Source organism: Coccinella septempunctata, chromosome 2 (genome assembly GCF_907165205.1).
Source record: "Coccinella septempunctata chromosome 2, icCocSept1.1, whole genome shotgun sequence".
Classification (NCBI taxonomy): domain Eukaryota; kingdom Metazoa; phylum Arthropoda; class Insecta; order Coleoptera; family Coccinellidae; genus Coccinella; species Coccinella septempunctata.
In genome coordinates this window covers 28,332,653-28,338,813 of record NC_058190.1, presented here as the reverse complement: position 1 = coordinate 28,338,813, position 6,161 = coordinate 28,332,653, and positions in this window count along the sequence as shown.

The following is a 6,161-nucleotide window of genomic DNA, read 5'->3' as shown; positions in this document are numbered from 1 at the left end:
CGCCGTTTCATTTTTATATGAGTTCTCCATGTTAGTTTCTCATCCAAATGTACTCCAAGGTACTTGATCTCTGACTGAATAGGTATTGGCACGTTTTGCAGTTTTACTTGTGGGGGTTTCCCTTTTTTATTGGTGAAAGAAAACTGGGCTGCCTTGTTGGTGTTAATTTCTATCTTCCATTTTATAAGCCACTTAGAGAAAACATGCAGATGATTTTGTAGCTTTTCGATGATAACAATGGGTCTTCATCTGAGGTTATATTATAATTTCTGTGTCGTCTGCAAATGTTGCCATGGTGGACTGATCAGTTTGTGGGATATCCGAGGTGAATATGAGGTACAGTAAAGGTCCGATTACGCTACCCTGCGGAACGCCAGATCTTATGGTCCTATAATCTGATAACGAGTCCTTTATTTTAACCTGCAAGTAGCGATCATTCAAGTATGACTTCAGTATTCTGTAGAATCGATCAGGTAAAATTTTTTCAGTTTGAATAGTGGCCTCTCATGCCAGACTCTGTCGAAGGCTTGTTTCACATCTAGAAACACCGAAGTGCAGTAATTCCCCTGTTTCAATGCAAGTTTTGATTTTGTTGACAATTCGGTGGCATTGTTGGATTGTTGAATGTTGAATGTTTGTTTCGGAATCCAAATTGGGGCTGTAGTACATCTTATTTCAGTGATGTTGATTCTTCTAGTGTTTTTAGTAGGAATTTTTCGAATAGCTTTGACATATGATAGGTAATAGACTAATCGGACGGTAGGATTCACAGTTTGTTGATCATTAATGAGTTCACTTAGGCTCAAAGCAGAAAATTTCATGTTTCATCAATTGTTTAATTTTTTGTTTTCAGTCCCTTTTTCATGGAAACGACCTCTTGCGTCACCAGGATGCCTCGCAAAATATCAAATTAAGGTCTCGCAAAGTTGTATGCAGAAACACTATAAAAACATTTAGTTTTACTTATTCTTTCTGTTCAGTTGTTTATACTCGACTCAAAAATGTTTTCAAAGCCGGACTTAGCTAGAATATTATGTTAATTATTATGTTATTAGGGCAATCGGCACCACTATTCACAAAGAACGTAAGAACCACAAATTACAAAAAATGTATGGGATGCATGCTCTATCTAAAAGTTAGCACTCATTAGAAAAAAACGGGGAAAATTAATAAATCACCCTGAATCTGGGTTATAAAATAGAGATATAATATACCCATATAATACAGGTTATTTAGAAGCACCTTGGAGTACTCCATCAACACTTACTTTATGCTCATTTCCCAATGAATCACCCAGAGCCGGAACGAGGGCGTGGCGAGAGAGGCGGACGCCACGGGCGCTAGCGATCTGGGGGCGCAAAATAAAATAAAACAGTATTCTCTCCAATTGAATATTTTTCAATTAATATTTAACACTAAACATAATATTATAAAAATATGTCACAATACATTATAAATATGTGTGTAAATTAATTTAATGTGAACGTAAAGAAACACTATACATGTGGGATTGTAAACACCGTCCAGTCCATGGACTGGAGAATAATAACCAAATACTTAATAATAAAGAATTATTAAGTATATAGTCCACACCATCAGTCTGAAAACAGAATGCGTCGCCATCTAAAGAACGTCTCTGTAGAAGGCTGTGGCGTCGCATAACAACCAACGCAATAACAGAGGCCATGTGGCCATGTCGAGATCTACTCACAAAAAAACTATCGGAGACCGATTGAGGCGCAAAACCTTAGCCGATTTGGGGTATTTCCTTCAGAACATAGACAACAAGAGCTCCTTTTATCGCAGAGATCGCTCGTGCATTTTGGTTTCCAAGGGTTTTACTCCTTCTTATTATAATATATACTTAGTAATTGAGTGAAGTTATAATATGAGCCTGGAAATCATTTGAACTAGAGAGCTGGTAAATTATCACAGATAGAGATTACAGAAGATGAAAAGAGAAAAAAAATTAAAAAGCCTGGTGTGGAGAAGCTGATGATGAAACATTTAATTTTGACTAGAAGAATAAGCTGAAAAAGGACCTTATTCAAGTATTGAACTCTATTTCAGTGGAACTTGAAGAAAGATTCAGTGTTTTACCAGAAGTTGCTGAAAACAGCTTTCTAGAGGGAATATGTATGCAAGACTTTCTACTTGGCGAACTAAACAAGAAAGCATTGAAGTATAGTTATGATTCAGATCCATACGAATTTGTGGCCACTCAAAATATTCTTGACTTTATCAGTAACTACAGCTGCCACATCTACACATTAACGTTCTTTCAACAAATTGAAATTCGTGAAAACCTATGTAAGGTCTTCAACTGGACATAAAAGGCTGACTTATTTAGCATAGCAGTCCCATCAATTGAAAAGAATCACGACATCATGCATTGATATTCTTGCAGAAACCAAAGCAAGAAAAGTCAAATTATAGTTCATTTTGAATGCATTATTGTTATTTTGTATCCCTTTTATTTTGATTTTATTTGTATTAATTTTTTTGAAATAGGAAAGATTTTTCCGAGCAGAAAAAGCTAGGTATTCGATTATGAAAGATAAATACAAATCAACATAAGAAATAGAATTTCTAAGGGGCGCATTATTAGAATTCGCCACAGGCGCCAGAATCCTAGTTCCGGCTCTGGAATCACCCTGTAAAGCCCGTTTGCAACAGGCGAGAATTCTCTAGAGAATTTACTCGAAAATTCATGCGCCGTGAATTATTTACCGTTACATAGGCACTTTCGGTAGAATTACTCAGAGACATGGAATTACTGGAATTACTAGAATTATCTGTCCAGTTGCATACAAAATCATAGACAAACTACAAAAACTACAAAATAATCTCTGCCGTTTTCTTGCGAGAATTTTGTGGAGAATTCTCCAGAGAATTCTCGGCTGTTGCAAACGGGCTTTAAACACAAATAATAGTATCCGAAGAACGATAACAGTGTCAAGGTCCTAGAATGAAAGACGAGTTGGAGATGATATTAAAGATTACCCTCGATTCATTCAATCACTAAAATGCTTTATTATTGCTTTGTTAACGGCCGACTACCACAAATTGGTAGAGAGATTATATCCGCAAAACTCAAAAGGCATTTATATAGAACAGAGGTATATTATCAATGATCCTCTGAATTGCTAATTTCATCAACGATTTCCAAGAAAAGAAAAGTATGTAGTATTTTTTTTAGTTATTGGCAGGTAGCCCTGTTATAATTATCTATCATGCGACACGTATTTCATTACTTATTGAAGTATGAAACTTCGTAAACATCTTGACAAGATTGGCATTTTTGGCAATCATCAATCACGACTATTTTTATCTTCGTTAGTGTGAGAATAGTTACTTTTTATTTCTCATCTAAACAACTCGATAGGGCTGTATAAGTTGTACCATTGTCTCAAGTTGCCCAACCTAATTATTTTCCGCACTTCAACTTGCTATAAACTAAAAACTGTACCAGTTGTTCGGTTACTTCCCGTTTCATTTCAAAATTTGTTCTTCGATGTTCGATATCTGATGCCGTTTTAATTGATATAGATAGCCTTTCGAAAAGTCACCTCTACAATCTATACCACCAAATTTATAATTCACGGCAGGGCCGATCCTAGGATATATTGGCCGCCTGCGTGCATAATCCCCTTTGTGCCGCCCCAAAGACAAAAAATATACCTACCTTTTTTTTATATATACACGGTGTCCCGGACATTTTAATGTGAGATAGGGAACACATCGAGGGTCACGAAAAAACCCCATATGTAGTATCTAGGAGTTCTAGGTTCTGATATACAGGGTGTTTTTCAAATTTAAATGGAAATTAAAACCACTCTATCTCCTGAACAGAATCACCTATTCATCCGAAATTTGGAATGAAGATAGCTTCTATGAGGTTCCAGAAACTGATTTTTTTTCTTCATAGCGACAATAATTTCTTCCTGCATGTCGATATCTAACATCCTACTCATCGAAGTGAATCTTGAATTTTTATGGATTTGGATTTAAAAAATTGAATATACATTATTGAATGTTAATTTTAGTTTTCATTTGATCGAAAACTTACATAAGTTTTCTGAAGCGTAACTCAAAGATGGGTCTCCAACAATTATTTATTTTTAAGTAATTTAATTAGCAAGAATAATCTATAAAGTGATCCTTAATGAAGTTCACCAATGAAATAACTGCACCTACATCATTTATTGCAGAGATGATTTGATTTTTCCACACTTTGATGTTGATATTATAATTGATTGATTGAATGAATAATCAGAATGATCTAGTATGGAATTGTCCAGTTTTTCGGCCTGCTATATCCCCTGACTTGATTTCAGTCGATTTCTTCTTGTAGGGCTATATATAAAGCCCCAAATTTTATAACGAAGAAGTGAATAACCGAAAGGCTCTCCTACTCAGGGGCGTAGCTACCGCGGTATCAGCGATATCAGTGATACGGGGCCCCCAGGCTTTAGGGGCCCCCGAATGTCTGTAAGCAAAAAATTCCTAAAAATGTTATCCAAAACCTCTTACAGGTTTTACAATAGCATTTTTGAGAATAACTGCTAAGACAACCATTCATTTCAAAATCCCGTTCATTACACCGAATCGATCATTTAGATAGATATACGAATACTTAAAATCTGAAATTCAGAAAATTAGTGCCATCAAAGAACTTTTAGAATTAGTCCTGATAAAATTCAATAGACTTGCATCCAGATTTCCGCACGATATTACTGCATGCCTTTTATTTTAGACCCTTCCGGTTACAACTGCAATCGCTGAAAGGAGTTTTTCTAAATTAAAACTCATAAAAAATTATCTGAGGACTTCTATGGGACTCAACGGCTGTCAGACATGTCGTTATTGTCAATAGAGGGGGAACAACTTAAAAAACTGAAATCGTCATCAGCTATGGTTGATTTGATAAATAGATTTGCTAAAATAAATGCTAGAAAAGCGTATCTTTAATTTTTGGTATTTTTGTTTATTATTTGTTTGTTTATCATTTTATGTTGTTTGTATATCATTTTATATTGTTTGTATGTTATTTGTTTGTGTATTATTTCGCTCCCAGCACCAAGTATGAGTTAGAACTTTTAATTATAATTACATATAATCATTTCGATACTAATCGAACATTTTTTGCTACTTTTATTTTTACTTTACCCTTCCTTAGGGCCCCTCAGCACAATTTGATACAGGGCCCCTCTAAGGCAAACTACGCCACTGCTCCTACTTAAAATTCAAACTGTACGTGATGAAATTAGGAATGAGCTAAGGATAATACAGAAAACAATAAATAATACCTACCCATACTTTTATGAGCTGAGAAATGTATTCAGATATGGAAAGCCTTCATTTCGAACAGACAATGAGGGACGTTTCGTTTTTGTTTTATTTCACAGATTCAAAATTCACTTCGTTGTGAGAAAAATAGGATGTTAAATATCGACACGAAAGAAAAATTTATTGTCACTATCAAGAAAAAAAATCAGTCCTCGGTCACGCAATTTTATTTGACGAATCTCACAGTTTACGCAGATATCGAAAAAATCATGAAATTCATAATATAGGGTGATTTAGCGAAATTTTAACGACTGTCCAAATTTATCTGATACCGTCCTGCAAATCGAATGATATTTAATTGCAGTTTTCGGTGGTTTTAATTTCCATTCAAATTTTAAAAAGCCCTGCAAATCAGAATCTAGAACTCCTAGTTAATACATATGGGGGTTTTTCGCGACCTTTGAAGAGTTACTTTTCCCTTCAATATTTGAATGATGATGTCTCTGTCCTCCGACATCTTCTCTAAAGATTTTTATGTTACAATAAAAATGCAATTTTCATTTTGAAGTACACGCATGCAGTAACTGCAGGAAGCATCATTACAAAACATAATAATTGTACCCTAGCCGTTTTTATTTTTACGACGACGTGATTCTATTCCAACATCTGGTAATTTTTACTAATCCTGGACATTCCTATTTCGGGTCCCAATCGTTAATGATAATAGGGAATACTCCTTCTGACGAAAATGACGTATTTTTTATGAAATACCTTTGAAACGTCACATTTTGAAATAACCATTTCAACCGTTTCCCAAAAAAACTTATTTTAAGCAAAATGAAAAATAAAAATGGGTATTTAAAGTTTAAAGC